Source organism: Mastigoproctus giganteus, chromosome 5 (assembly GCF_048544385.1).
Source record: "Mastigoproctus giganteus isolate SK-2022 chromosome 5, ASM4854438v1, whole genome shotgun sequence".
In the NCBI taxonomy this organism is placed as follows: Eukaryota; Metazoa; Arthropoda; class Arachnida; order Uropygi; family Thelyphonidae; genus Mastigoproctus; species Mastigoproctus giganteus.
In genome coordinates this window covers 209,958,405-209,980,201 of record NC_143579.1, presented here as the reverse complement: position 1 = coordinate 209,980,201, position 21,797 = coordinate 209,958,405, and the positions used below count along the sequence as shown (strand labels likewise).

Here is a 21,797-nt window from a genome sequence, read left to right as displayed (position 1 = left end):
TGTAAGCAAAAAAAAAGGGGCAACAGTGCCTAAAATCACGCACGCCGCGAGCATGAGCAGAAAATTCCATTTGTAATAGCCTCATGAACGGCTGCAGTGGTCAGACGAATCCTGTCTAGTGGCAGATTTATGCTGCCATCGCAACTACAGGAGAACCAACGAATTATTAATTGATATTTTGAATTGTTAAAATAACATCATGTAACCAGATCATCATTAACAATACTCTTTCCAGAAATAAATCTTTAATTATCTTTTTGGAATCATTGATAAAGAAAGAGAGTCAGAATAAACCACTATTGAAGAAAGGTTAATTCATTTTTTTTGATCGAATCATGTTTATTCATCTGATCCGCGCATTCAGTGGCAGCCAATTGTTTGTGATAACCTGTGAAGTGCAATCCCCCAAGAATTGTATTAAATTTTTCTTTCTCTCTATTCTTGAGATGGAAATAAAGCGGGAGTTATCTCCATCACATTCTCGCGGGATTTCAGGTAAATGTTTGTACGAGTTATTGATCCAAGTAGCTTTCATTTTACGTCTGATGATGAATAAGTAGGTGCGTGTGTGTGTGATCAACATAATGAAAGATGGAAGAAAAGAGAAGATTAATGCCATGGAGACATCACGGCTCATTTCTGGATCAGTGAATTCAGTCTTTAATATGTTTCTTTCAATAAGTTAACTGTGCCAACCACCTACAAAGAAGCATGGAAGAGCAAATGATTTGAACGAACCTATAAACAATGGCAATTTTTCAAAAACTGGGACGGATGAAGAGAATTGAAAACAGTTTACAAATTTTAAAAATTTTACTCTTTGAAATAGTTAATTCACTTTGTTTATAAACGCTACTTAACGAATATGTCAATCAACAAAATATTTTAAAAGTAATTATATTTTTTGAGGTACAATTTTTAGCTCTCGAGCATGAGCAGAAAAATTCCATTTGTAATGGCCTCGTGAACGGCTGCAGTGGTTAGACGAATCAATAAAAATCAATTATGGATTCAAAATCTATAAGCCTCCCCAGTTTTTGGCGATTCCATCAGGTAAGGGAAAAACCATGGATCAGCAACTAAAGCCATAACTTGCAAACTGCGTGTGTTCTGTGGTCGGTTTGTCTGTTTGCCGGATGAAAAACCCATGTTTCGGGGAGAAGAAACCACGCTACCCTGGTCTTTTCGATTAAGTGGTGGGAGGACAGTGATTATACCCACTGTGCTACCTAAGAGGGTGTAATTAATATAAGGTGTTACTAAAATTATTACAAAATTATAGGCAGCTGACGATTATTTAAACTAATTTAATCAGCTATTAAAATTGTGTCATCTTAATTTGGAAAACATCTTAAAAAAAAATTTGGAAAAAATTCTTAGAAAAATAGAGCATTTTTGAAAAATTCATGGATAACAGAGAATTCTAGAAATATTCTTTAAAAAGAGAATAAAAATAGGCAATTTTGAAAAAAATTGAGATAAAATTGTTTTGAAAAAAAATTCTTTAAAAACAGAAACTTTAAAAAATAGAAAAGAGGAAAAATTTTAGGAAAAAAAGAGAATTTTGGAAACATTCTTTAAACAAAGAGAAAATTTAGAAAAAAACCGAAAAATTAGAAAAGTATAAAAGATCTTTGAAAATTTTAGAAAACCTGGAAGAATCTTGGAAAAACTTAAAAACCTGAGCAATTTTCGGAATTTTGAAATACATAAAACTGTGGAGGGTAATAATTCATTAAGCACATTTAATCACAGCCCCCCCACCCTTCCCTGCAGTCTTTTTCCGACTCAGGTGGCCAGTCTTGTATCTATTAAACCAAACGATAGAAAATAGGAAAAATCTAAGGAAAAAATAGATAATTTTGGAAAAATTTGAGAAAAAACAGAGAATTTTGTCAAAATTAGAAAAAAAACGAAAAATTAGAAAAGTACCGAAGATCTTTGCAAATTTTAGAAAAACTGGAAGAATCTACGAAAAACTTAAAAATCTCAGAAATTTTCCGAATTTCGAAAAACAAACTCTAGAGGATAGGGTGTGGTAATCCACAAGGCACATTTAATTACCCTTCCTTTCCCTTCAGGCTTCGTCCGAATCAGGTGGCCATTCTCATATCTATTAAAACGAGCGATAGAAAATATGAAAAAATCTCAATAAAATAGACAATTTTGGAAAAATTTAAGATAAAATAGAGAACTTCGGAAAAATTCTTTAAAAACAGAAATCTAAAAACAGGAAACAGAAAACAAGAAACATTTTAGAAAAAAAAATAGAATTTTGGAAACATTCTTTAGTAAACAATAAATTTTAGAAAAAACCGAAAAATTAGAAAAGTATGGAAGGTATTTGAAAATTTCAGAAAACCTGCAAGAATCTTGGAAAAACTTAAAAACTTCAGCAATTTTCCGAATTTCGAAAATTATCAAACTCTGGAGGGTAGGGTTCGTAATCCACAAGGTATATTTAATTACACCCCTCCAGGCTGTCCGACTCAGGTGGGCAGTGTCGTATCTATTAAAACAAACTATAGAAAATAGGAAAAAATCTCAGAAAAAATAGAGAATTTTGGAAAAATTCTTTAAAAACAGAAAACAAGAAAAATCTTAGAAAATAAAAAGAATTTTTGGAAACATTCTTTAGTAAATAGAAAATTTAGAAAAAACCGAAAAATAAGAAAAGTATGGAAGATATTTGAAAATTTTAGAAAACCTGCGAGAATTTTGGAAAAACATCAAACTCTGGGGGGTAATTCACTAAGCACATTTAATTACATCCCTTCTCCCTTTCCTTCCAGTCCTTGTCCGACTCAGGTGGCCAGTCTTGTATCTATTAAACCAAATGGTAGAAAATACGAAAAAATCTAAAAATAGGAAACAGGAAAAATTTTAGAAAAAAACCGAAAAATTAGAAAAGTACGGAAAATCTTTGAAATTTTTTAGAAAAACTGGAAGAATCTAGGAAAAACCCCAGCAATTTTCCGAATTTCGAAAAACATGAAACTCTGGAGGGTAGGGTGTGGTAATCCACAAAGCACATTTAATTAAACCCCTTCTTCCTTTTCCTCCAAGCTTCGTCCGAATCAGATGGCCAGTGTCGTATCTATTAAAACAAACAATAGAAAATAGGAAAAAATCTCAGAAAAAACAGACAATTTTGGAAAAATTTGAGATAAAATAGAGAATTTTGGAAAAATACTTTAAAAACAGAAATCTAAAAAAAAAAAAAAAAACAGAAAGCAATAAAAATCTTAGAAAATGAAAAGTATGGAAGCTATTTGAAAAATTTAGAAAACCTGTAGGAATCTTGGAAAAAAACTTAAAAACCTCAGCAATTTTCGGAATTTCGAAAAACATGAAACTCTGGAGGGTAGGGTGTGGTAATCCACAAAGCACATTTAATTAAACCCCTCCTTCCTTTCCCTCCAGGTTGTGTCCGACTCAGGTGGCCAGTCTCGTATCTATTAAACCAAACGACCTACCTACTGGTTTAGGCCTCACCACACACAAATCCACCACACATCAAATAAGATAGCGCCACAGAAAGCTTCCACATGGAGCAGAGTAAAATACGACACTATTATCTCCGGCCGCTTATAATAGACCAATAGATCAGCGAGGACACTGCCTGCGTTAGCCATACTTGGGAAAGTCCAGCGCAAACACTAAAACCCAGGTAACTATGGCCCTGTAAATAACAGAGAATACTGCCAACGTTGACATTCAAGAGACGTATACGTGGCTCTTTTTTAGATGAAACGAAAATAAAAGGAGGGGGAACAAACAACGTAAAGAAGTGATGTTCAGGGGAACCCCAACATAATAGTTGGACAATAAACATAAAAGAGATATTCCAAAATCTCAGCAATATAGATTTCTGTAATAAGTGTTCGTCTAATAATTTGCACAGGCAGTATATGCGTGTGAGAAGTGGAGAGGGAGAAGACGAGACATCTAAAAACGTTGTAAATTGTATTCTTCCCTCTCTCAGTTACTCAAAAAAAAGTACTTTGCCTTTTATTGCTTTGCAGTCCTAACGCGAATTTGATTTCATTGATCTCTTTGATTTTCCATTACCCAGAAGGTCCAAAAAAGGTTTGACACAAAGTTCGATAAAAGTCAGCTCCTGTGAACTCGCTCACAAACAGTGGAAAGCAATAATAGTCAACAAAAACATAAACAATACAGGGCCGGTTTAAAACAAAGCAGCGTCATCTGATGCGTACAACGAAGCCATGCTTCTGGTGGTGACTGCAAATATTTTGCAATCTTTTCAGTACCCTTTTTAAAGTGGGGAATAATCGTGAGAAAAATCTATCTGAGAAATACGTTTCCTCATCAAATATTGGCATTTTTCAGAAATTTGTGATCTCATATAATCATTGAAATCATTACCATGCTTTTTTTTACAATTTTTTTAGAAAATAAAGTGATCTGAAATTTTTTATTGATTTTTTTTTCAAAAAAAAGATACTACACTTAAACTGCGATACTAACTCCTAACATTTACCAACACATGACCTCAAATTTTTTCCAATAAAGTCAAATTTTTAAAACTAAATTATTATTAAATTAAACTTAACTGATGTTAAGTTAATGTTTTACGCTAACACAATACAATAATGTAAAACATTCATTAAATTAAAAAAATAAAAATTAAACACTAAAAAAAAATAATAATTTAAAATTTAAAAAAAAATTAAATCAGTTTACATTAATGTTTTACATTAACATTTCTAATATCACTTTGTTGAATTTTTATGTCAAAAGAATCGAGGAATATTTATAAAAACAAATTAAATCATAAGAATAAAAATTTAAATTAAAAATAATAAAAATTAAAAATAGAAAAGATAATTCACATTAATGTTTTACATTAATATCTCATATCACTTCGTTGAATTTTTAAGTCAAAAGAATTAAGGAATAGTAAAAAGAAAAAACAATATAAATAATTAGAAAAATTTTAGTTAACAATAATAAAAATTAAAAAAATGTAGTAGATTAAAAATTATAATTAAATAAACAGAAAATATTAAAATTAAATAAACAGAAAACATTAAAATTAAATAAATATAAAAAAGTTAAATTAATTTACATTAATGTTTTACGTTAACATCTCTCATATCACTTCATTGAATTTGTATGTCAAACGAATTAAGGAATAGTTAGAAGGGAAAAAACAAATTAAATAATTAGAAAAATTTAAATAAAAATAATAAAAATTAAAAAAATAGTAAAACTTAAACTAATTTACAGTCATGTTTTACATTGATATCCCTCATATCACTTCGTTGAATTTTTATATCAAAAGAATCAAAAATTGTTAGGAGAATAGAACATAGTAAATAATTTGAAAATTTAAAAAAATAACTAAATAAAAAAATTAAATAATTAGAAACATTTACATTAAAAATAATAAAAATAAAAAATAGAAAAGACTTAAAATTATAATTAAATAAATAAAAAATATAAAAAAATTAAATAAATAGAAAACATTAAAAATAGAAAATGACTTAAAATTATAATTAAATAAATAAAAAATATGAAAAATTAAATAAATAGAAAACATTAAAAAATTAAATAAATAAAAATTCAACGTAGTGATATGAGGGATATCAAGGTAAAACATTATTGTAAATTAGTTTAATGTTCACTATTTTTTAATTTTTATTTTAAATTTTTCTAATTATTTAATTTGTTTTCCCTTCTAATTATTTCTTGATTCGTTTGACATAAAAATTCAATGAAGTGATATGAGAGATGTTAATGTAAAACAATATAAATTAATTTAACTTTTTTTTCTATTTATTTAATTTCAATGATTTCTGTTTATTTAATTATAATTATTAATCTTCTACATTTTTTTAATTTTTATTATTTTTAATTAAAATTTTCCTAATTATTTATTTTGTTTTTTCTTTTTACTATTCCTTAATTCTTTTGACTTAAAAATTCAACGAAGTGATATGAGATGTTAATGTAAAACATTAATGTAAATTATAAAGGGAAAAAATTTTAAAAATATGTTAAAAAGACTTAAAATTGTAATTAAATAAATAGAAAATATTAAAAATTAAATAAATAGAAAAAATTAAATAAAAAAAATTTAAAAATAAAAATTAATTTACATTAATATCTCTCATATCTACTACTGGTTTTTCATTTGCGCAGAAGCACTGATTACTTAATTTCGTATTTAAAAATTAACTTAAATGTTATACGATTTATCTCTGTAGATGCAGAACTGGAAGCCAATCGTCAACAAACATATCGTGAATGTTTTGGTAATTTAGATATGTTAATGAAGCTAAGAGCAGAGGAGGAAACCCAGCAATGGATGTTAACCAACTTATTGAATAGCAGGAGATCAGTAGACCTTATCTACAGTAGATTCAACCACTTACAACTACGCATTCCATAGACTGTCAATTAATGCCTGCAGGCAAATACATAAAAACTTTTGGAATAAAACTAATGAATTATGGACTCGCCATTCTGAAAAAGGGATGGAAAGGAAGAGAAACAGAAAATTTTAGAAAAGTATAATTGTCTTTGACAATCGTCACACACGACACTTGAGAAGTTGGAGTGAGCTGGCTGCCTTACCGTCTCAAGAAAAGTGATTAAAAAACTCTTTATTGAATGATCCGAGATTAAATCTTCCAGTTGTTGGAAGGAAAGAAAAATCCCCTCTTAAAATTTAAGTGAACCGCTGATTAAATTTCGAGCAGCAACCCTAAGGAGGAAACCCTTTCGGTGGAAGCAGGTCAAGTTTCACCACTTCTGTATCATTTAATCAAAGCACCCAAGCTGTGTACGACTGGCTGTCTCCAATGATCTCTACTGGACCGAAACAAAAACCTAACAAGAGTAGGGAACAGTAATTCCACGTGATCTCCTCGACAGTTACTTTAGAAAACAAACTCCTTTGTAATGATGCAGAAATGGCATCAGCTGAAAAAGATTGCTTCCTTCTGTTCTCCCTCTCCTCCTCGTTTCGTTTTAATCTGTGCCAGACTTCTTGAAAAATGGCTTCACTGACAACAGCGAATTCTTAGGAAACAGTATCGCAATTCACCCAGAGCCTCCTTAGATCTCTATCTTCTTGGATGTTCTTTTATATCTTTCTTCTATGAGGATATCTCTATGAGGAATTGAGGTAATGGTTTTACCTTGCATTTCAACAAAGTTTATCGGGATGTTTTATTTAGAATTTATTAGTTAAAACTGGCCAGTTTGGAAAATATTCCAAGCGCCTCTCAATATTGTTCTAGTTACTTTCTCTTTTACATTGTGGGCATGTAGTCGGTTTGTGGAAGTTAAGTGTATAAACTAGTTGTGATTTTAATGTCGCAAAAGGGCGTGCAGTTGGTTTGTGTAATAAGATCAGGATTGGGTTGTTCGCGATTTGTCCAATACAGGAACTATTATCAATTCCAAAAGAAGGCTATCAGGAGCGCTTTCAGAATTTGCAGAACTGTTGGAATCAGATTATACAATGTTAAGGAGATCTTCCAAACAGTTGGTAGGCTTCATCATTTCAGATATTAGTTCACTCCCCAAACTTTTCATCGATCAGATCTCGTTGTTAATGGTATGTGGCCTCAGGGAAAGTATACGACGTTTACAGGATTACTTTGTCCTTTCAAGTGTTTTTACGGCCAGCAGGATTTAAAGTATGTTAATAGAAACCATCTGATGAGTGACCAGTAAGTCCTAAAACAGGCCGTCATAGCAGTGTTTCATTTTTTAAATAAATGTCCAATCAACATTTCAGTGTGGATTTTCATTTTCAACGCTTGGGTTGGGATTGGGTTGTTCGTGCATTTTTCAGGCAGTGTATGGCTAGACCAAAAGGGACCTACAGCTTGGATTTATCCTCCATCGATTACACATACTCCAAATTATAATAGTAATTATTATTGTTGAAACACAATTGGGAAACCGATGCGTGTTAGCCAGTATGTTAACACACCCAGTACAGAAGAAAAACCACAGTGGGAGGGACCCTCTTTCATTGCAGTAATGAACAAGAGCGAAAAGAAAAGTTAATTAAGGTACACAGAGCTTCAAATTTCAGGCGAGTTCGATTTTTATTTCTTAAATTAATTGAATCTACTCACTCAACGATTTGCAATAATTTGTAATCAACAGTGCCTGAACAACGCAACACGTATTTCAGGCTCTTTGATTTAATAAGCTAAACATTGTTAATTGTAGTACCCCGGTTTCGGAATGCACTTTATTTATTTCTTCTTGATTGTTTTAAAAATACTAGCTGAAGTACTGAAGATGTTTTTCGCCGTGCGCTGAAGGAATGAACAGGTAATATGGAGGATGCACAGAAACGAAATGCTCTCGATTCGTGCATAAAAGTTGTTGCTTTTTGTCTTTTTTGTTATCAGTTTACTAAATACATAAATCATTTTATATATTATATAAATCACATCAGAAATGTTAAATACGTGTTGTATTTCAACTTTAATCTACGGTATATGGATAGCCTTACGTGATATGTATATAAAAAAACAGAAATAATAATTAATGATTTTTATTTGTCCGATTTTAACGAAATTAAGGATTGTTCAATAGAGATTTCTACACGAGCCAAATAAAAAAAAATTCATGAAAAATATGATGGTTGTGCAGAAACGAAATGTTCTCGATTCGCGTATAAAAGTTGTTGCTTTTGCTCTTTTTTGTTATCAGTTTACTAAATACATAAATCATTTTATATATTACATTAATCACACCAGAAATGTTAAATACGTGTTGTATTTCAACTTTAATCTACGGTATATGGATAGTCTTACGTGATATGTATATTAAAAAAAAAAAGAAATAATAATTAATGATTTATATTTGTCCAATTTTAACGAAATTAGGGATTGTTCAATAAATATAGAAAATTCACGAAAATCCATCCATTGGAAGTCGAATTGTTACATGCGGACGAACGGACGGACACATAGTGAAGCCAATAGGTGCTTTACGTATATATTTCACACCTAGAGCAACCCATCACAATCAGTAATCATCCTATTTTATCCCAAAATTTCTAAATGGGACTCCCAAGATGCAGAACACACAACGCCAAAACACATTAATAGTTCCATCAACAACGTGCTAACCTTTTCGTTCACGAGCAAGAAATATTCAAAACTGTACTTAACTCCAGCGAAAGCTAGGTAAAACGATTCTCTGAGCAAGTGTTCACCAAAGAGAATTTGATCTCTTTTTACCAATCCTCCATTTAATTCCAGTAAATCTAATTCGTGTAGCGTAATGGAAGTCTGGATGTGCTTAGCGTTGCATTCTCTGTTATCTCCTCTTCCATCCTCTTCGTTGGCACCGATCCAGCTGCTTAAGGTATAAATTATTCCTGAACGTTTATAAATCGTGCAAGAGAGGGGGATTGTGTAGAGGAAGGGTTTCGGCTCGGTGCGTCAAGGCCGACAGAAATTTGCGAGAAAGGGGTTTTCAGGTTGCTCAAAATAAAAAGAACATCAAGATAATGGTAACTTTTGCATCATTTGTAAGCATGGCTCCAATAAGGCTGCGATAAACAAACATGGCAGTCATACCTGCATGCTCAAGATTTTCCACGTGCCTTTTTCAATCATGCTGTGATATAAACGTACGGAAACCGCAAAAGGCTACTTCAGAGACAATTTATTTTATTATTTTCTATTGCAATTTAGTTACAAAGAGTTTGGAAAGTTCTGCTGTTTATTTTATTTGTTTGAATAAACTGTTTTTAACGTTTTTTTTTTAAGCGTTAAGAAATCTTATGCCTCTATCGTTTTAGTGACTTAAAGAAGTGCTTTGGTGCGTCTACTAAATTAACTGCGATCAATGATTTTTCCACCACCACCATCGACGACCCTCTCCCCCCTTTCTTCCCTAACAAATTCCTGGTGGGATACTTAGACTAAAACAGAGGATGAATTGGCGAGAACGTGATCTTTAGCAAAAGACAAGTCGAGTGTCGGTGTAGTCCCTTGAGTGAAAAAGGGATAATTAATTAAGTCCCTAATTACGGTAAGGGATGGGGTGGAACAGCTGCAACGTGGAGACATTAAATGAAATGTTTTTAACCTGACTAACAGACGGCTGTTCCTAAGAGAAGTGATGAGCAAGCTGCGACGGTATTTAAAATGGTGTAGATGCCCCCGAAAAGAAAATAAATGGCTGCACTTCAACGTGACATCACAGCGACCCCTATAGTCAGTGAAATCATTTCAGTGCTTGTAACAGTTTTTTTTTGAAATTTTTCGTTCATTTTGGTGCGATTTAAATCTCCCGGCTAGAGGAAACCTTCAAAGAGCTACTGCGCAGGTGTGCAGTTTTTTAAAACTGAAAACATCTTATTTGAATAGACCAATTAATTTTAAAAGTAAAATGCGAGGCTAGTCAGAGGTGCTTACAGATTTGGTCGCAGATCATACGAAAGTTCCCTCTGAGACCAGTTGAGATTTTTCCCTTTTATACGATGGTTACAATTATTTTAAATTTTATTATTTCAAAAATATTCAATTCCAAAAATAAAGTAGCAACATGTAACTTCCAAGGCTGCAAAAGCTCGATTCACAAAGTTTATGCTACCAGGTGGCATTAATTGTTCCTTCATGGCGCCCAAAAATCGAACTGGCAAAAATCCAAGAACTGTTTAGTCTAACTGGTCCAAAAGCTGCGGGAAGATGACCAAAAGGTAGGCCTGAAGAAAGTATCCATATCGATGCCAACGACTTCTTATCCTTCAATACTGAAAGAAAGTTACTCATATAAACCATCGCTCATGGAATGGATGCATACAACTATACTCCATCCTTAAGCCTCCTGCATGAGGCACAACTGGTTAAAGAAGCTGATTGTGATTAATCCAACAAATTCTATGAGGGGGATGGAGGAAGCCACACACACATATAAATATAGGAAAAGTATCCCAGGCGCATGATATCCTCTGTCCATATCTGGTGCGATCAATGTTTTTGCGGCATAATCCATTCATCATATTTGAAGACTAGCTGATTCTTACATGAACTGAAATATTTTAAAGGAATGTTCCAGGCTGACAATGACACAGGACAATGGTTTTCTGATGTCTTCTTTACACAACAGTACTTAGGTTTGAGTCCCAAGAGATCATTTGAAAAGAGACATCACAGAATGACAACACATAAAGACAAATATTGGAAACTTGAAGGGCTACTCTTAGAGTAATGGAATGGGATAACATCATCAATAATAAGTGGGATTAATTAATAATTAGTTATTTTACTGCAACGCGGCCCTCCAAAGATAATTAATTTCAATCCTTCTAAAACTTATTCTTGTCTTATATCACGCAAAAAGGATTCTTCTGTTTCTATACTTATCTTCGATGACACTGATTTCTAGGTAAGATCACCATTCTCTATTGGGGATTACCCTGACTTCTAATCTCTCTTGGCATAAGCACATCACAAATATTTCTTCCTCTGCATCTAATCCGCCCTACCACGGAATATTGCTTCCACTCCAGGCAGGGGTGCTCCCATAACCTCTCCATCTTCTAGACTCTATTCAAAGAGGGCAGTTAGGTTAATTAATGACCCATCTCTTACGAAGTCTCTCCACCCTCTGTCTCATAAACATTCTATTTCTGCTGCATGCCTTTTCTATAGATACCGCCATGGGCATCTTTCTACTCAAATGGCTTCTGTAATTCTCCCTCTCTCTTCCAAACCAGTTCGATCACGTGCCGCAACCAGTCAACATCATTTTACTGTCCAACTTCAAACTCACAGAACCAACTTTTCTTCTTCCTCATTTATTTCTTCAATCTACGTTTTCTGGAACAACCTCCCTTCACACGTATTTCCAGAAAATTACAATCTACAGAAATTCAAGTCAAATAACAACAAGTAACAACAACAACAAAGGCCTGACGTAGCCCAGTGGTCAGGAGCGAGAGTGCATAGCACGCGTTCCTTGAGTGGACGGGGGTTCAAGCCCGTGACTACTAAATACTATAAATAGTTGTATTGACGATTTATTGTAAACTCTACTGACTTGGTTGTCGTGCCGGAGTATAAACAGAAAAATTTATTTATTTAACAACAACAAAACCCTGAGAAGCACGATAGGTAGGCCGCCAGATTTTGAAGATCTTCATTTATATGAGCAAGATATGCATGGATTTTCTGTTGAACTGATAGAAATCAAGAGCTTTAAATCATTGGCATAGCAGATAAGTTTCTCTGCTGGCAAAGCAAAGGCCGACAGACTGATGTAAACAAAATATCTGACAGCACACCTCCCTGTGGGAAAACCAGCATGAACTAAGTAGGAAAATTACCCGTGTCCTTCCAGTCGATGTAGTATAGGAGAGGCGGATCTTAGGAAGACGCAGAGCTTAATGAATACCGAGATGTCTACATTTGAATTAGTGTCTTTGGTTTGCTTCTAGGATGGTATTTATTGTAGTAAGAACTAATGTCTCCTACAGCAACAGGACTGCAGTAGGAGACATTAATTGCTTCTTTGGATTTTCAGATACAGTTCCAATTTTTTAACATTTTGAAAAGATGATGATGCAATAAAGGCAGTCAACGTGTGAACATATTTGACCCTTATACTCCTAAACAACAGAAAGCTGATGACAAACAGCCAAATGATCATTATTGTCTGCTTTGAGGCCACAACCCTAATTTAACAAGACCATTGAATAGTGAAAGACCATTTAGCCGATTTAAATAGCATTGCAGATCGAAAGAAGGAATAAAACGAAAGATTTACCTTCCGCATCATTAGATGATAATAATGCAAGAGCGATATTCATTACAGTCCCACTTGCCCACAGAGTCAGGTATTATTAACTGTCCCAAGAGATGACCAGTTACCGATAAAAACCCTACAGATATCTTGAAGCATGTAATGACTTGAAGCTAACAGGAGGCTCACTGATTTACGATACCACACCGCCAACTAATTATAGCTGCAATGAGTTAATATGACTTTAGGGAGAAGGCTACGCACTTATATTTTGAGAAGACATCTTTTCATTCCAAAGCATTTGCGTTTTTTTTTTGGTTAAATGCGAAGGCAACAAGACACTAATGCTACTTACGATAATGAAATATCTTAAGACAATTACTGCGAAATTAATCTTAAACTACCGACTGGAGCCAAGGATTGTTTGACGAAATTTGAAAGTTTAGTCCTAGCACGGATTATTCACTCTAAACATATAATTTGCGCTTAAACCATAATTACACTACTGAAAGTAAGTAGGCGCTCATAAATAACGTATGTAAATTTACCACCATCTGCATTCAAGTGGAAAGTATGCATCTTGGAATACTCAGCGTGTAAGAAGAGATGCCATGGAATTATCGTATTTCATAGAGATGGACAGAGGAAGGAGAACTCTGGAGGAAACATTCATAGGCGTACAAAATTTATCTTCACCATGTTCGTCCGTCCGTCCGTCCGCATGCAACAATTCAACTCCAGTGCACAGATTTTAACGAAATTTTATATTTGGCTTTCTCGAAAAGAACTGTCAAGCTATCCTATAAATATATAAATCATCAATTATTAATATTTTCTCATTATGTTAATCATAGCCCAAACGTGAAATATGTTTTTTATTTCAGCTGTTATTAAATACAAGAAGAAACAAGTAAAGTACATTACGAAAGTGTTGACAGCATAATACGATGCTACGTGTGCTATTTTTTTATTGTATTAAATCACAAAAGATCCATCGAGTTGATTGAAACACATCCAAGGGAAAATAAAATAAAATCTTACAAAAATGTTGATGAATATTACGTTATGAGATGTATGCAGTCCAATCCAAGTGATTAATTGGAAACAAGATAATTAATTACTTTTCACTATTAATTGCAGAATACAAATTCAATTTACTTAAGAAATAAAAAGGGAATGCGCTTAAAATGCTTACCTTTCCTGTCTCGGTATTTAAATGAGATAGATACCGGATGTTTGGGTATTAATCAATAAGGAAAACTCATATCGACGCCAAATCTTCAGGAGCCCCTTGGGAAAGTTTCAATTAACCCCCCGCCCCCTCCAACAGAAATCTATATTAGTTTGGATGGTCGAGTATCATGCGAGAAAAGACGGATCGATACCAGCAGCTCCAAACCGTTTCACGATTTCAGGAATTTTTTTAAAAATATTCTTCTAGATCTTTAAACCAAATATGTGAATAGGTTGCTTCCATACCCTCTATGCACTTGTCCCTTCCCCCAGAAAAGAACTATTGCACAAATCTCATCTTAAGGAGTTCTCTTGTCTTAAATTGGATAAATATCCAAAACAGAACGCATGGTATAAAGACTGCATTTATAATTACGGTTCATCCAGTCTGCAGGGTGGTGTAAAAGAAACTTGGAATTTAAGGCCAAACTGGTCGAGGAAAAGGGGGGAGGTGAATTAACCTTTAAAGCAAAGTCTGTGTTAGAATTGAAAAAAAAAAAGGGGGGGGGGCAGAAAGTATATTCTTACTTTTTAAGAGAAACATGTGATACATTTCAATCGTTATCAAAATCCAGGCGGAAATAAGTAAAGTACATTACGAAAGTGTTGACACTATACTACGACGTGAAGTACGTGTTGCTTATATTTAATTTATTAAATCGCAAAGCCCGATAGAAGACGAAGACCATGCTGTAGGATAGTTGGTTCTTAGAATTCTCAGGACGCTACTTTGGTCACTGCACCAGTTCATACGGTTTAACGTGTAATGTGTCTGTACATTGCACGCTTTGTCTGAAACGTAAAATAATGGCTTATGGAAGTGAAACTTTGGCCCTCACCAAAAGAATGAAAGAGAAGAATGGAACAAATTAGATTAGGAATCAGACTGTTACACATGGATTGGGCAGCAAACTCAAGTAAAGGACATTCTTATCAAAACTAAAGAACTGAAATGGTCTTGGGCTGGACACATAGCTCGAAGGCACGATGGCAGATGGACTAAGAAAATAACAGAATGGTACCCAAGAGGAGCTAAAAGAAAACTTGGAAGACAACAACGGAGATGAACAGATGAAATTCATGAGTTTGTGGGTAGTAAATGGATGGCCATTGCACAAAACAGAAGGAACTGGTAAGTTGCTGGAGAGGGCTTCATCCTGCAGTGGATTGAAAATGGATGATGGTGATGATGTGTCTGTACAAGAATTATACAGACATAATGGACGATCACAGGAGGTTTTTCTGGATGGGCAAGCGGTGTTAACAACCAGAAAAAACTGAAAAAAAAAAAAGCAATTGCATACGCCAGTTAGTTTGGCATAACTACAGTTTATTTACTACAGATTATTGTAGAGTTTAACCTAAGGTCTACAATCTAACTCTACAGACTGACCCCTTTGAGATGATCTTTCCGCTAAGATGAGGCGATGAAACGAATCGTAAAGAAGTCGTTCTATAGTGCACGGTCGTATTATCATTGAAAGTATGAAAGGTATAATGGAAGGATCTCATTATAACTCTCACTATTTTTTACCCTTATCCCTAACGCTGGTAATACCGGATCATTCAGCTGGAAATGTGATATTTTCTTTTATTTTTCTTTTCAGTATTAGCTCCATAGGTGGCGTACATTTCAACCGAGATATAACAGGCGTCCACTCCCGTGTTCGTATCCGTCAATTACGATATGACCGATGAACAATCATACATCACACGAAAGACGTTCGAGATTTCAGGAAATGATAGCTGTGCCCTACCTCAGACAGACAAGTAATCTTTGCAGCATGGGAAAGAAGAAGAGAAAGAAGAAAAAAAAAGAGGGCCAAAGAAAAACAGAAACTTGAGTAGCAATGTCTGAAGTTTGTCTGTGAGTAAAAGAGGGTCTGATTTTCTTTTTTTCTCTTTTCATCCTGTAAGCTGCAGCGCGTCAAAAATGGAGAAGGCTTTATTTGTTAGTGACACCATGTTACACAATGACCTTTCAGTTTAGTAAAGATAAGTGAGGTTCTTTTGAAATTTTATGGAATTGAACGACAGGTGTCGCTGGAGTCACCAAAACTACGAACGCTTTTCTTCACGCTGTATTTTGAAAAAAAAAAAAAAAAAAAAATGGAATTTATAGAACAGGTTATAGGGAATTGGGAATGAGGATCCGGTGTTTTTTATGGTATCTACACTAGCCTTACAAAAGTAATGGGCCATCCAACTGTTTGTAGGAATAGTTGGATGGCCTATAAAAGTGATCAGCTATTGCTCAGGAATTAAACATTCTCAAGTCGGTAACTGTCAGTGCTGAAGAAATGGAAGCCAGAGGCGACAGTGACCCCCAAGAAACGACCAAATAGGAGTATGACAGGACCCAACTGTTTCTGAAACAGCTGTTTAACCTCATCGGACCACAGAGAATTGGAGCTGACAGCAGACACAGACAAAACTGTGCTTCCACAATATCTAGACAGCTGCAGCTCGCCAGCTTTTGATGCATACTGCCAATTGGCATGATATGAGGCACACTGAATCTGGACTGTAGGTGTTTATCGTGCGGATTAGGTCCATCCATTGCTGGACCGCAGAGTCCACACGCGGTCCAGCATCTTACATTGATGTTATAGAGAATTCTGCGTGCCGTATACTGTGGCGATTTTATGGAGGCCGCCCTTACACTCCCAACGCGATAACGCTCCATGTCACAAAGCAAAGGTCGTGAACGCATGGTTTGAAGACAATATCGGAACATTGCAGAGGCCAGCACAGAGAGGAGATTTCAATCCATTTGAACCACTTTGGGATCAATTAGAATGCAGAACTAAGGCAAGCTTGCAAAGGCTTTATAGGAGGATTGGAGCACAATACCGCAATTTTTCTACTAGAAAGTCTTCCACGAAAAATGTAAGTAGTCATTTGGCTAAAGACGGATCAACAAGCTATTAAATATACAGAGGGTGGATAAAATAATGGAAACACCTAGAATAAGAGCTACAGGTATGCACTAATATGGTGTTAAGCCACCCTTTGTTTTTAAAGCAGCTTGTATTTTACGAAGAATAGATTCACATAAATCTTGAACTGTCTTAAGAGGAAGATTAGACCATTATTCATGGAGGAATATTTCAAGCACCTTGGGTGATGAAAGTGGAGGAAATCTGCTTCTCACTTTCTCTCTTCTCCAAATACGCCACAGTGGCTAAATAACATTTAAGTTTGATGACTGTGCAAGCCATGGGAGATGCTTAGCCTCAGTTTCATGCTCCTCAAACCAAGATTGTACACATCTGGCTGTGTATATTGGAGTATTATCATCTTGAAACATGGCATTGTTTGAGGGAAACAATGTTTGCAGTATAGGATAAACCTGGTCACACAGAATATCAAGATGATCAGTAGCAGTAATTCATCCGATCAGGGCGATGATAGGAACTAAAAATGCCCAAACCATTGTTGATCCTTCTCCAAGTTTGACGGTTGACAAAAGACAGTAAGCATGACGTGCCTCCTTTGGAATTCACCAAACAAACTCTCCCTGATGGGAGAAAGTGTGAATGATGATTCGTCTGAAAATTGACGTTTCCAATCAATCTTTCAATCTACTTTCGCCAACATGTATTTTATGGTCTATTTGCTGTACTGTAGAACCCAAGCCTTTACAAAAAGGTATGGAAGGAGTGTGATTGTAACAGCTGTACCACATATGAAGCGAGGGCTCTATATCTCGTGGTACTTTGCACAATCAGTTTGGATTTATACTGAAGGAAAATAAACCAACATTAATAACGTAATTTTAATCTTGTAATTTTGGTGGTAGACCATCGGAATATTATAGGATTCCAATTGATATGTACTGAAGATCTGGTTTGGGTGACACTGTTAACACCAAAGTTGTTGGGGAAGAAGGGGCGAATATACAAAGCTATGACGATCTATGAATGAATTTACTGGGTTTGTGGTATCACCCACAACAGAACAATAGTAATCTTTGGCATCAGGGCTCCGAGATTAGTAAGATTGTGTACTAACATTGTGGTAACAGAGTTTGCATTTGGGATAAAGCCAAGATATGATTGATCACATTTAACCAAGCATAATTATAAGCAACGCCATCTCTTGGCCATAAGCGAAACTTTATAAATGAAGTCGTCATATCTATATCTTTAAAATAATTAATGGTTGTACCTAGAGGGCACCACTGACTAGCTTCCTGTTCCCCTATAAAGTCTGATATGTGCTACTAATAATTACGTTATTATCATAAATAAAACATTAATCGCCGATGACCTGAAACACCATTTAATTTCGCCATTCTTGCAAGAAAGTCAGCGTATAATTTTCAGCTCTGAAGAGCGATGTTCTTCGAGGTTGTACATCATCACAAGACCATCTGTCTAAGAACTGTCAGCAAGTGAGACAGTCTTTTTATCTTCGTTATCTTAGCCGCGTCAACCACCAGTTATTGCTGTTATAGCAAGAACAGATCCATACATGGCTTGAAGGTGGTCATAACCGGAATTTTTTACTTTTTTTACTTCTAATTCTTTGTCTTCTCGCTATTATTTCTTTTGTCTTCTTTCAGTAGTGTTAAGACGTTTATGCTTTGTTGGAGATAATTGAATACATGGGTTTAATCGACTCTACAGAAACGTGTCTTCAATGGCTTGCAGCTTATTAACTCCCCAACGAAGTTGGGATGAAAAGTAGCAAACAGCGTTAGAGTTTTCTTAATTATCGTCTGGTTTTAACAGGCATTAAATTACTTTAACGAGTATTAGTTTTCTCGCATCAACCACTCCCATTTGGTTCAATCATAAGTGAGAGAGCGATTGTCTTACTTTTCTGTAATGTTTTTAATTCGGCTAAGTTTTTAACCTCTTTGTTTACATACGATATAAGCAGATGTCGCTGCAGTCGTTTCTGGTGTAATGTTTTGAAAAGCTGCCACATCTTTCCCATCATATGATTAATGTTCGTGTACACACACGACCTGTTCGATAATGTTAATGATGCAAGACATTTACTTTCTTAAGATCATTCGATACACAAACGATAAGATGGAAAGATGAGAGAAAAATAATGTAAAAATGAGGGAGAGCAAAAAGGAAGGATGTTCATTAATCCTACGCTTTTAAAATCTTTTAGAAGTTCAACTGCTCAACTTCTCCCTTGTTTGAATACATTTTCAATTAAATCGAGTACGTTGGCTACCAACAGGCTCTGGGATAATCAAAGCGCCATCTATGGCATACCAAAGGAACTAAAAGAAATTGCTTTTTAAGGATTTATTGGCATTTTGCAACGTACTATTAAACCACTATTAAATCCTAAGATTTATAAGTAAAGTACAGAAGATTACATCCAACATTCTTACATATTTTTAAGATGCTAAAAACTTCTTGGACTTGGAATTCTGTTGCGTTTGTTAACAATGCCAAACGATACATCCATAAAAGTCCTTAAGAGAAGATTCGCGTTTCTAATGATGAAAGGAATGGGGGAGATGGAACGATAAAATCACAGAAAAGCAGTACAGAAAATTGAAGGGGAAATAGGAAACCAGATTTTACACAGGCTAGAGAAGACAAACGTGGTACCATGGCCAAGAAATAGCTTAACTCATGTTCTCAAGTAGAAAACATGATTGTAGCTGGGGTTCTCTGCTCAGAGAGATGCACGCGGTAATATACAAAAGATTGATCGAAGTGCTTTGGGCAAGATATTCACATAAACATAATCTTCTGTACGATCTATGGCAAGGCTAGGAGTATAGTTGGATCTTTCAACACTACTGAACAGGAAAGAGGAAACAGCTGTCCTCATTTATTTAGGGAAATGTGTACTTTATTTGTCTCCTCACGTAAGACGTGCCAACACCATAAAAATAATATGTTCGGAGTGCTGTAAAGATGATATGTTATTCTCCAGAGAGGAGAGTAACTTCCTATTTACCAAAAATGAAGATTTTTCTCGAATATATACACCAAATATGAGTACAAGATATTTTCGTTCGAGGGATGATCATAAAGGAATAATAAAGGATAGTAAGATGATAAACAATAACAGGAACACATAAATAGCAAGTTTAAATGGTTCGTTTAATGGTTATACTTTTGAAATTTATTATATGTTTTGAGGAAATTTAAATTTAAAAATGCTTTATATGGCTAAATATGTTTATGAAGAATTAAATCGTGTAATATGTTTATGAAGAATTAAATCGTGTAAAAAAAAACTTTCATTGGGCGTTAGCAAATATGCATAATGTCTATTGTCCTCTCCATGTTCGTTCGTCCGTCCGCATGGAGGAATTTAACTTCTAGTGGACGACTTTTATAATATTTTACATTTGGGAGTTTTGAAAAGATTTGTCGAGCCATTAAAAATTTAATTAAAATTGGACAAAGAGAAAATCCGACAATTATAGAAAGTGGACAAAATAATGGAAACATCTGATATGAAAGTAGTAGTTTTTGTAATGGCTGTATGGCGTATTTATGAACATGTGTTGATTTTTTTGTTTCTTGCAGTTAATACTTTTATCGTATTTCCTTCACAGGAAATACGATAAAAGCTGATGTTATTTAGAGGTGATATAGAAAGATATACGAACATGACTCCTCTTTGGCTTCCAAAAAGGTCAAAAGTGATGGTGGAAGGGGCATCAGGACTAAAACTGCTGATGTGTTTAAAGGTGAAATTTATGGCAGAGTTCCTATTGCCAAGCCATTCTTTATTCATGGTAATGCTAGAAAGAGGATGCAATGACGTATCCAGTTTGACTGGAAACATGGCAACCGTCAAACATGGAGGAAGATCAACGATGGTTTGGACAGCAGTATCTTGGTATGCTTTTGATCCTCATCACTCTGAATGGGCGAATTACTGCCACTGATTACCTCAACCTCGATATTCTGAGTGATCATGTTCATCCCATGGTACAAATATTGTTTCCTCCAAATGATGCCATGTTTCAAGATGATAATGCTCCAATGCACGCAGCCAGAAGTGTCCAATCTTGGTTTGAGGAGCATGAAACTGAGGCTTGGCGTCTCCCATGACCTGCACAATCACCAAACCTAAACGTTATTGAGTCATTGTGGGCATATTTCAAGAAGAGAGTGTGAGAAGGAGATTTCCTCCACCTTCATCACTCAATTTGGTTTTTTTTAGGAGCATTAGCAACTAAGGCCATATTCCTCCGGGATATGCGGTGGTCATTCCCTGACCTTTCTGCATCCTCCGTATTTGGTGGTGACGGGCTCGAACCCCGGTCTAATCAAGAAGCGTGTGCTACGCACTACTGCTCCTTCCCACCTGGCTACGGAGGTGCCTTCATCACTCAAGGAAATTGAAACATTTCTTCATGAACAATAGTCCAGTCTTCTCTTATGACAGTTTTAGATTTATTTAAATCTATTCCACATAGAACACAAGCTGTTTTAAAAGCAAAAGGTGCTCCAATACCATATTAGTGCATACCTATAACTTTTATCACAGGTGTTTCCATTATTTTGTCCATGCCCTGTATATATATCGTATATTCTAGCTGAAGAAGTAGATACTATGTTTGTTGTCATGCATTGGTTGGAGGAACGAATGGGCAATGTGGAGAATGCGCAGAAACGAAATATGCTCGGTTCGCATATAAAAGTCGTTGCTTTTTAAAAGTGTTTTTTTTTTTTTTTTGTGATAAATCGTGAATTATAGGCTAGAAACATGAATATCTCCTTCAATTTGAAGTTCAAATACAACTTCAGTTTTAAATTAAAAGGATCCCAGATTCAAAGTAACTTTGTAAACCTAAATCAATTTAACGTTTTTAT

The 21,797-nt window shown here is 34.8% G+C and overlaps 1 protein-coding gene across 1 annotated transcript in view; it reads right to left on the bottom strand.

Moving 5' to 3' along the window:
• The window catches only part of LOC150086058 (tyrosine-protein phosphatase 69D-like), a 495,496-nt gene that overhangs the window by 240,708 nt on the left and 232,991 nt on the right, over positions 1-21,797 (bottom strand). The window lies entirely within an intron of this gene.